This window comes from Anas acuta, chromosome 1, assembly GCF_963932015.1.
Source record: "Anas acuta chromosome 1, bAnaAcu1.1, whole genome shotgun sequence".
Classification (NCBI taxonomy): Eukaryota; Metazoa; Chordata; class Aves; order Anseriformes; family Anatidae; genus Anas; species Anas acuta.
In genome coordinates, this window is record NC_088979.1 from 143,426,847 (window position 1) to 143,437,266 (window position 10,420).

The following is a 10,420-nucleotide window of genomic DNA, read 5'->3' on the forward strand; positions in this document are numbered from 1 at the left end:
GTTAAATGACCTGCACAAATTGCTCCAGAGCATTGTATTCCTCGGACTATAAAAATATTATAATAGATAAGCGTTAATGAAAGAGAGGTGACTGATCTTTTTGAACTAGTTGTTTTATAATTAGAAGTACAACTTGCTTAGGAGAGTTCCTTAGTTCTTAGTTCCTTAATTATTTCATGTCCTCTGATGACCCTCCTTTCTCATCCTGTAAATAATTTGATTTTCTTCTAAGTAAAAAATAATAGAAGAGATGCATAAAATGAAACCTGTAATGCAGCCTTCAAGCAAGAATGTCTCAAAGCACCAAAGAAATCAAAGCATTGGTTGCCATCTGTGGCAATTCCATTGTTTACAACTGATATGATCTTTGAAAGCCTTATCTGTCAACACCAAAATGACATAACGATAATTCAATAGGGATATTCAAGTTCAACAGATTTATTTGAATGTGATCTGCATGGGGCAGCTGTTCCTAAAAACTGGCTTATCAGATGATAATATTAGTGACAAGCTCATAATACTTCATCATCATAAAAAGTGTATGCTTATTGCTAATACAGCAGTCTGTTTCTTCTCATTCACAGTAATTTCAGTGATGTGATGTGTGCTGTCTCTGCTTAACATTTTTTTTAAAGAGCCATTAGTCTACAGGGGAAACTATACCACAGCAAAAAAGTCCTCAGTTGGAAGTCAACTATCCTGAACACAATTTCTAACTGATATTCTAGAGGATTCTGATGAAGAGACACAATTGTTAATTTCCCAGGAAAATAATTTAATTTAGAAAAGAGTGTAAGCAAGTGGAAATAGGATAAAAAATAGTAGCTAAAAATCTTGCCTTCCTGTACAGTTTTGAGGATTAGTTGCAAAATGCTCAGCTAAAAACATTTAAAAATCATCTTGATTTTTAAATATTTAATTATTCGTCAAGGTCAACTTAAACTTATTTATTTAAATAACAGTCAAGATCAACTGTTTTCTTGTTCTTTTCAATTCTCTTTACTGCCATCGAATTCTTTCTCCTGCTTTCTCAAGGTATGTACAAAGGCACTGAGTAACCCCTAATACGAACACACTCACTATCAAACTGGAATATATCTATCAGGAAACAAATAGTGATTGGGAAAGTTATGGTGTCTGACTTGCTCTGTTCCTCCATGTAAGCAGGCCATTTTTTCTGTCTGATTAGGCTAAGAGACATGAGTGTTACTGCCTGCTAGCAGAAGGAGCATTCCCAGAAGTAAGAAGTTAATGTGGCCAGGTCTGTTGTACCTACAGCTTCAGTTGCTTCCTGTGAAATTTGTTCTGCTTGTGAATAAAGGAACTCAGCTGATCGGAAGGACTGGAAAGAAAAGGATGTTTTATGCAGTGATTTTGTCATGCTGTGCTTGAAAGTATGCCTAATAGAACAAAAGCTTATAATTTCTGTATTGGTTACCAAATCAGTGCCTGAGAAATACTTCTCCGTTGCACTCCACTCCATTCCATTGCCTGAATGGAATGTTCATTCATACAGAACCTTGTTGGTATAGAGCTCATATGAACAGGTCTTCTTTTTGCAAGCCCCAGTTTTAATTTTTAAATTAAATTGAACTATAACCCAGAACACCTAGCTCAGATGTCTGGCAGTGGTATGCACTAGACAGTTTCTTATGCTGCAAAAGCAGGTAGGGAAGAACTTCAACATAAACTAAAACTACAAGTTATTAATAATACATTTTTCGTTTCTTTTCTGAGGACAGGTCCATGCACAGCTGTCTGCAGGCTGCATAGGTGCCCAAATCATAGTAAACTTGGAAAGATGGAGAAAGAATGTAGTCATATTTAACACTGTTTCCTGTATATATATTTCTTCCCCCTGAAGACCTTTCAAGCTGTCAATGTTTCTAAAAATAATCAAGCTTATGAGCAATGTAGTAATGCCTTTATGGTTGGTGATGAGAATGAGTGCCCAAAGGCAAACAAACCCCCTAGGCTGCTGTCACATTACACTGTTAAATTGGTGAAAGTAGACATTTCTTAACCCCAAAATGTTGACCTATGGATGAAAAAGAATAAAAACTACAGTTTTGTAGACAAAAATAATACTTCAAAGAAATGTGGGAAAAACCCTAACTCCTGAATCAAATACTTAAGATGAAAAACAATTGGATTAATTAAAAGAGTAAGAAAAAAAAATAATAATTTAGACTGAAATTAATGTTGTATGTGGCAGATGAAACAAATCAGGATGAAAAACAGAAAGTTCTTGCTACATAGCAGCCAATGCCTTCTTCAGCTTCAGCTCTGAGGTATGAAACATGGGAATTAACTCTATTTCAAAACAGAAAATATGATTCCTAACAGGAGCAGTCCTGGAGAAGTGGATGGATATGCTTTGTAATTGCTTAAGCAGTAACATTAATTTTAATCTTTGTATATCTTATAAAGCTGCCAAAAACTTCCTGAAGAAACCATAATGCAATTGGTATGCAAATGAGGTTGGAGATCTTTGACTTATTAAGGTCCAGAGAATAATAAACCTCTTTTTTTTTTTTTTTAATTTTTCTTCCTGACCCAGAGGTCAGACACAACCTTTTGCTCTTCTTAAAAGTGTTTCTATTCAGCTCTCTAATCTAAACTTCTCTAGACTATCCACCGTTATTGCTTCAATTTTTTAAATAGTTATATTTTATAAAATGAACAAATTCCCCACTTCAGGATCCTCCAACATTTTTTTTTCTTTCTTTTTTTTTTTTTTTTTTTTTTTTTTTGTCTTTGACACTTTAAACTGGGGCACCATGTTACTAGCCCAATGAATAACCAATGCCTCTTTCAATTTATTTCATTCTCTGGCTTTAGAAGACATTTTATTATCCAGAACACAAGAATGCATAGGTAATGTCAAGTGAAGTGAGTTTCTTAGTCTGGACAGCTTGGTGTAGTCTCTCTATGTAGGATGATACTTCTTGAGTAAGTCTGGTAGCATTAGCCTATGAAAAAGTCTTTGGCTCTGTATATGTACTGCTCTTCAACAACTGAAACATCAGCATATTATCAGCATTTTTCTCATCCTAAATCCAGAACACAGCACCACACTAGCAACTAGAAAAAAAGAAAGAGAAAGGGAAAGGGAAAGGGAAAGGGAAAGGGAAAGGGAAAGGGAAAGAAAATAAAGAAAAAGAAAAAGAAAAAGAAAAAGAAAAAGAAAAAGAAAAAGAAAAAGAAAAAGAAAAAGAAAAAGAAAAAGAAAAAGAAAAAGAAAAAGAAAAAGAAAAAGAAAAAGAAAAAGAAAAAGAAAAAGAAAAAATTAACTCTACCCCAGCTGAAACCAGGACACCTGCTCTGCAAGAGAGGTTTCCTTCCTCCCCAGATGTACTTTGTGTTGCTGGCATTAAGTTACAGATTACAGTTCTAGCTAAGACTGTACATTTTAATATAATTATTCTCTTCCTTCTGGTTCAATCATCATTCCTGCAACAGCAGTGACCAAAGCATTTTCAGAAAATAAATCAGTTCTAAAGTCCATGTTCTCATGAGAAAAAGCCAGGTGAAACACTCTGAAAGTCACCAAGAGTTTAATTTCTAGTGCATATTGTCCTACTGTTAGATTTGAAGATCAAGTATATCTCAACTGCAGAAAAGTGTAAAACTAGCATAGTTATTTAAATTTAGTTTCTGATCTCTAGGCTTGATCTTCCTCTTCTTCATTAGAGTAATTTAATTGATCTCATCTGGGTTCTATTTCTAGACAGGATGACAATGGCAGTCAATGTCCAATCCTGCCAATCTTTTTCTCAGATTGAAACCTACATGTATATATTTTGTTTATATAAGATAAATGAAAATGAACTGACAGGCAAAACTGAAGAGGAAAGCAAGGCAAAATAACAAGTAGAAATCCAAGTGAAGATAGCGGTGTGCTTATGCAAAAGATAAGAAATTAATGAAGAGAAAGTAGGTATAGATACCATCCATCAGTTGAAACAGATTCTAGAAAATTTAATTTTCATACTCATGGCAAATGCAGGTTTGTGTATACTTAAATGATAGATCTGAGGCAAGAGTGGTTGCTAAGATCTCAGTGGAGTGATAAAGCTCTTAAGAAAATCATTTGAAAGAAGAGCAGCATTGCTCCAGCTCGTGTTTGACTGGTTTTATGAAGGAATAATAGGTGAAAAATGTTAAGATATTGTCTTCCAATTTTTGTTCAGATTAAGGTACTCTGCAGACTTTTAAAATAATATTAATAAAAAACAAAACAAACCAAAAAAAGCACAACTATATTATTCTAGCTCATAACACATTTGTGCTTGTTCATTGTTTTCATTATTAATCGTTATTGATTAGCAATGCACAGTGTGTTTTAGAAATTATCCAATAGACATAGTATTCCAGTTGAAGGTTCAGGCTCAGCTGTGTCTGCTTACAGTACATAGCTTAACTGTGGTTCAGACTATATTTGGCATAGCCAACTCATGCCATGACTTCCAATGTGCAGATACCACACCAGCAAGGGCTAATGGGGACAGGGGAAAAGAGCTTTTGGAAACCTAACTCACCCTTTATTACTCCATTTCAGTCAAGCTAGGGCTTTATTCCCAAAAAGCGCACCAAGTCTGATTTTTGTTTTCTTTTTAGTGATTACTTAAAAGGGTAAAATAATACATGTATATACATTTTTTTTTTTCCCATGTTGCTCCAGTTTTCTAACAGTGGGAATGACAAAGAACATTCTGTTTCAATATGTGAAGTGAGTCTACTTTAAGTAAGATATTACTCAGTGGGGCAAGTCCAGGACTTTCATGCTGTCCAGCAATTTTGTGGTTATAGAATTATTAACTTTAATTTTTCCTGCATGTTTCCAGATCTTCCTAATTTTTCTGTCCTTGCCATCCCTACTTACAACACATCCATGACTACCAATGCAGTCTTTGCTTAGCTTTGAAACATGTTGTAATGAAGCATACTGACATAACATTATATTATTGGCAGCCTTTCATAAATCATGCACCAAACTGTGGCATTCATGGACTATGGGTTCTGTAAAAGCATACTTTTTATTATCACTATTATCAACACTGCAGATTTATGGATGCATTTGAGTTTATAAATGCAATTTGTTTTGTTACTTTAAGCAGTTAACTGCATCTCTTCAGTCCTATCATGTGGTAGACTCAGAAATTTTAATCATGAAAACGAATAAAATTATTTTTATTCACTTTATACTATGCTGTTTTATATCTGTATGTGTATTTCTTTGTGACAGCTACTTTCTTCCATTATTTAGCAACATGTTTATAAAACTGTGATTTAATGATAATAGATTTTCCTGATTCCAGGAATACAGTTGTCTTCATGGGAGATTAAATAACAGGCAGGCTATGTTATGAATGGGCCATACCCTTTGAATCTTCCATGTAGCTGCTAGGATATATATCACATCTTAAATGAAGATCAAAGGACTGAACAGACATATTGTAGCAATGTGAAGGGTTTAATTATATGCATGGCTCTTAGAGATGGTTCAATAATATATTATAAAGGGTATTTTAACACAAAAAGCGCTTGGCGGAAGCTTCAATTGGTTTAGGACTTTAAATATTTGATAGACTGTCTGTTGGTGAAACCACAGAAGAAAAAAGGCTGCTCCATTTTAGCTGGATATGGATTCCTGAACAGTAAAGCAGAGACACTTATTTCAGATCCTGAAAAATGGACAAAGATGAAATTAGAATTTGAATCTGTTATACCACAAATCAATAACATAACCAGATTTCTAAGGAAGAAATTTTCTCAACATATGTAATGCAATTGCACAAAATGGACATGGTGGTAGGCTCATACACTACTATTGCTTCCTGCTCAAATCTAGTATGAAATGTGATGGGCTACTTCTCATTGACAGCTGCAGCTGTAAATATCTTTTCTTTTTTTTTTTTTGATATTCCACATTATGAAACAAGAATATTTTCTAAAACAGAAAGTAATTGGAAAAAAAAATTAAAAAGGAAATCAGGTGATGTGGAAAAAAAAATCTGAACTGATAATAAAATTGTCAGCATGCCTGTTTCTGTTTTGTACTAACTAGAACAGGTTTGTGTAAATATTTCTAGCAGAAGTCCAGTGTTCATGGTGGAAAAGACAGCTTTATGTTTCTCTGTATTGTATAAAATCTGCTTTAAAGTGCCCTCACTGTGTCTGGTTACTTACTGCATTACATTTAAGCTTTTCATTCTTGCTTTCCAAGCTAAGCAGAATTCCACAGTGTCACCTACAGCTCTGTTCCTCTTTCATTTTACACCCACTCTTTTTCTGCCTTCATTAACTCCTAACTTCTCTTCATGTGTCTTCTTTGTCTATTTTAGCTTATCTTAGTTGTGATTCATTCCTCAGATGCTATGTCTACTTTGTATTTGTGCTTGTGTGTACAGTTGTAATTATACAAATCCCAGTGTACTGTACAATCTTCTGGGTAGGGATCTGTCTTCTAGGAAGCCACACACATACGTTGTACCACAAGTAATGACTAATACTAAAGAAGCAAAGTAAGATAATTTTAAAATGTAGTATTGGAAGTAAAAGACTAGCATGCAAACTGTGTGGCTGATTGGAACAAAGTATGACACTCAACATTTGGTTCTTCCTAGACCTGTTCACCCACTTCAGATTTCAGATGTATTTGTGTTTGTACTCAGACATTATGGCTTGCAGACCTTTATGCTTGAGAAGAGGAAAGATAAATGTGGAAAGTACTGAAGAAGGCAAGCCCACTCTAGTGTTATCAAGTGTGAAACCAAGTAGTCCTTTCATCTTTGTTTCAGGTGAAGTCTTATCTCTGTATAGCTAGGTAGAGACTTATTCTCTATTAATTTCTTCTTAAATTTCATCCAGGAGAGAAGGAAAAAGTCCTGGGCTGGAAAATATAAAATGGTAAGCAGCTATTGTGAAGAATATGGTTCCTGAAATCCCTTAGTAAAAGACTTCATGCTTCAGTTTGGTAGTCAATTAGTCTCTCCAATTAAAATACAAGTTGTTTTTTTTTTTTTTTTTTTTTTTTTTTACACAGTGGTGATCAGATAAAACCCACAGCTGGCCCCTGAACTCAGCTGCATACATCAATGGGGTGCTGAGAAATCCCCAGGAGAGTATGAAAGCCAAGGGCTGTGAGACAGAGCAGACGTATGCTTTGCCTACTAGTGAGTGAGGGTGAAGCTGCAGTGATCATAGCTACTACTGAACAGCCTCCACAGCCAGATACCCAATTTGGTGACAGCTACTGCAAATTACTGATGATGAATCAATGGTCTGCAGATGAGTTGTTTCCAAGCCTCTCAGCCTCTTGCCCATCAGAGTCCCCTTGTATTGCTTTGTTATACAAATATGCCTGGTTCCGGTGTGCCAGACAAGTATCACCAAGTACTCTTAAAAAATGAAATAATTACCAGTTGTCTACTTTGATACAGATGCAATTTTTGTTATTGTGAAAAGACATGAAAATCTTGCTATGCTTCCAAAGACCAACAAAGCAGCTGCTTTGTTGTTGTTGTTCTTAGTTTTCCCTTCCCTTCCCTTCTCTTTCCTTCCCTTCCCTTCCATTTTATTTCATTTTTATTTATTTTATTTTCATTATTTTTATTTTCATTATTTTTATTTTCATTTTATTCATTTTTCCTTTTCCTTTTTTTCTCCTGCCTGTATAGAGAAGCAGGAGGATTTCTCATTTAGTGTATTCAATGTTATCTCTATTTAAGAAGGATCAGGAATCAAGGGAGAGGACACTTCAACACAGCATTCTTTCACATTTTAAAACTGATTCATCCCATAAGGCACAACAGAGACAAAAAAGATGTTTTGATTAAAAGAGGTAGGTAGGCAACAAGGGAGCATGGGGGAATGGGAGTTTGGTTCAGTCGTTTCCTAAGATGAAAGGCATATACAAGATCATTTATTCAGTGAAAAACATGCTGGACCAGGCTGACTGTTGTCTTTGTGGCCCCATGGATGTAAGCACGCCCTTTTGGCAAGGAAGTCACCTGTTGGCAGAAAAGGTAAGGTTCCCTCAGAACATGGTCCATATCTAAGTGGGCCACATCTTGCCTCTCAACTCCAGATAGTTATTTCAAGTGGCAGTTAGGTGACCTAACAAAACTGGATATTGGACTTAATTTCCCTGCAGTCAGAATTTTGAAACACCTGAATTCAATTTTTTAAAGAAAGGCAAAAATGTTTGAGCTTTTATGTCCCAGTTACATTTAAAAATAGGCTTGTACTTAGTAAGCAACATAAGCACTAGAGGAGCTTCCATGTTCCTAGTTTTCTGAACTTCATATTATGTGTGGGTATTTGTTGTTGTTGTTTGTTGTTGTTTTGTTTTGTCTTTAATTTTCTCTCAGATCAAGAGCTGAGGCTGTGGTTCAGAATCACTCGTTCAATACCACAGGCTAAATACCTACAGAGACAACGTAGGACTTCCTCACAGCTCTTCAAGTGTAAGAAGCTGTCCGATGGGATGAAGTCAGTCTGTCATAAATGGATGTTGAGTGCCGCGATGTGACAGATGAGCTCAAACATTTTTATTCTGTCAGTTTGAGTGATATTGCAGACCTGAAGGCTTCCAACTGGCTGCGTTTTAATCACTGAAGTAATTTTCCACATGTGTGTTTCCTTGCAATGTTGCATTGGAAATTCCACAGCTCTTAGTACAGACTGTTGGTGATTCCATTTATGAGAAAAATCTCTGTCTGGTTTAAGACCCTAGCGGTTTACCAGAGACATAAAGTACAAGACTGACTTCACCCTCATGCCACGCACTGAAATCAATGAGTCCTAAGAATTAGATAAATTTGGTGGGATTTTTAGGGATGCCATTTCTGGTTGACACTTGAATGGAACATATGAGCAAAGGTATACACTGTGCTGTATTTCTGCTGTAGCAAGAAAAATTGTGTAAGTTTCCTTACCATAAGGATGTAGGATGGTCAGTGACTGCACTACTGTACTAGTCTTGCCATGACTTAGAGAGTGTGAACAAGGATTTACAGGAGCACAACAGCCCTGTACAAGGGTGAGGTACATACGTACACTCCTGAGTCCAAAGTGCTTGGTATCTTGTGGACCATGTCAGGATCAATCTTCTGATTCTCACAGAAATTTAGCTTTAAATGGGTAGAAATTATTCTTCAAGGACTTCCTTTCAGATGGCTAAAATATATTGTTTTGATTGGTCTTAATAGCCTGTTAGAAACCATTCAGTTGCTATATTAACCTTGTGACTCAATACAATACCTCACAGATAACGGGAAGAAGAGGAGAAAATACCTTGACACATGGTATGGAATTGAACTAAGAAGTATTTCAGGTTAATGGGTTCTGGGCTTGCTTACTTTAAAAACTCTGCAAGATACGAAAAAAAAAAAAAAAAAAAAAGCTTTAATTATTATTCATTATTGACATTCATACGTATTTCATTTTGGAAAAGTCTCATGAGAACCTTCTGTTACAGAATAGGCAATGCTGTCAGACAGGGTAGGCAACATGACAGCTGGTTAATGGTCAAAGTTGGCTGATGGCAAGAGTTAAATGATCCAAGATTCACTGAAGTTTCTGTGCTCTCCTGTCAGCAAAGGTTTTGGGAAGATGTGCATGGGTCTCAGTACAGAAAAGTAGGTCGAGCGACCACTGAAACACAGATCTATGGCCTAAAGCTGGCTCTCATGGCTTATTAACAAATGCTACTCAACATCATCCCACAAGTGCAAGTGGATTAGAAAGTTACTGACTCTTTCTTTCAAGCCCCCGGAAGTCAAGGTAAAATTAAAAAGTAAAGCTTGCATAATTTTGATGACTAATATGGCTAATAAGTGGTCCATGAAATGACAGTGAATTGTAGACCATAATAAACTGTTTTTAATGCTTATTTTCATTCTCATTTGCATCAGCTGATGTGAGCAGTGAGACTGCTATTATCAGGCTAATATGAGACCGGTGTTCTCAAACTCTGAAGGATCAATCTTTACCTTAGAAACACTCCGCATTTTTTCTTTTGTTTGTCCATTTTTGCCAAAGAGACGTTTTAATTCCCAGTGGTGGACACTAGAATTTCTCAGATTTCACCTATTCTGATCTTCTAAATTCAATGTGAGAATAAGGTAAAAGAGCAGAAAAGTATCTTCATGTTGGCTTAGAAACCCTGAAAGTCTCTACACACAGAGAAGAAAACAACTTACTTGTCTTTCCAGTGACTCTTCAGGATATGTAGCTTCAATTAAAATATTGATTCATATATTAATATCAGCTGATTTTTTCCCTTTTCTAACTGCAAACAGTATATATGATGTTATCATCTGCTGTCATTCAGAAGTAGGTAAACAGTTCAAACCATGCAGCCAGCTCAGTAAGTTTACAGAGTACTGTTTCTTCTTAGACAAATGTGGATTGA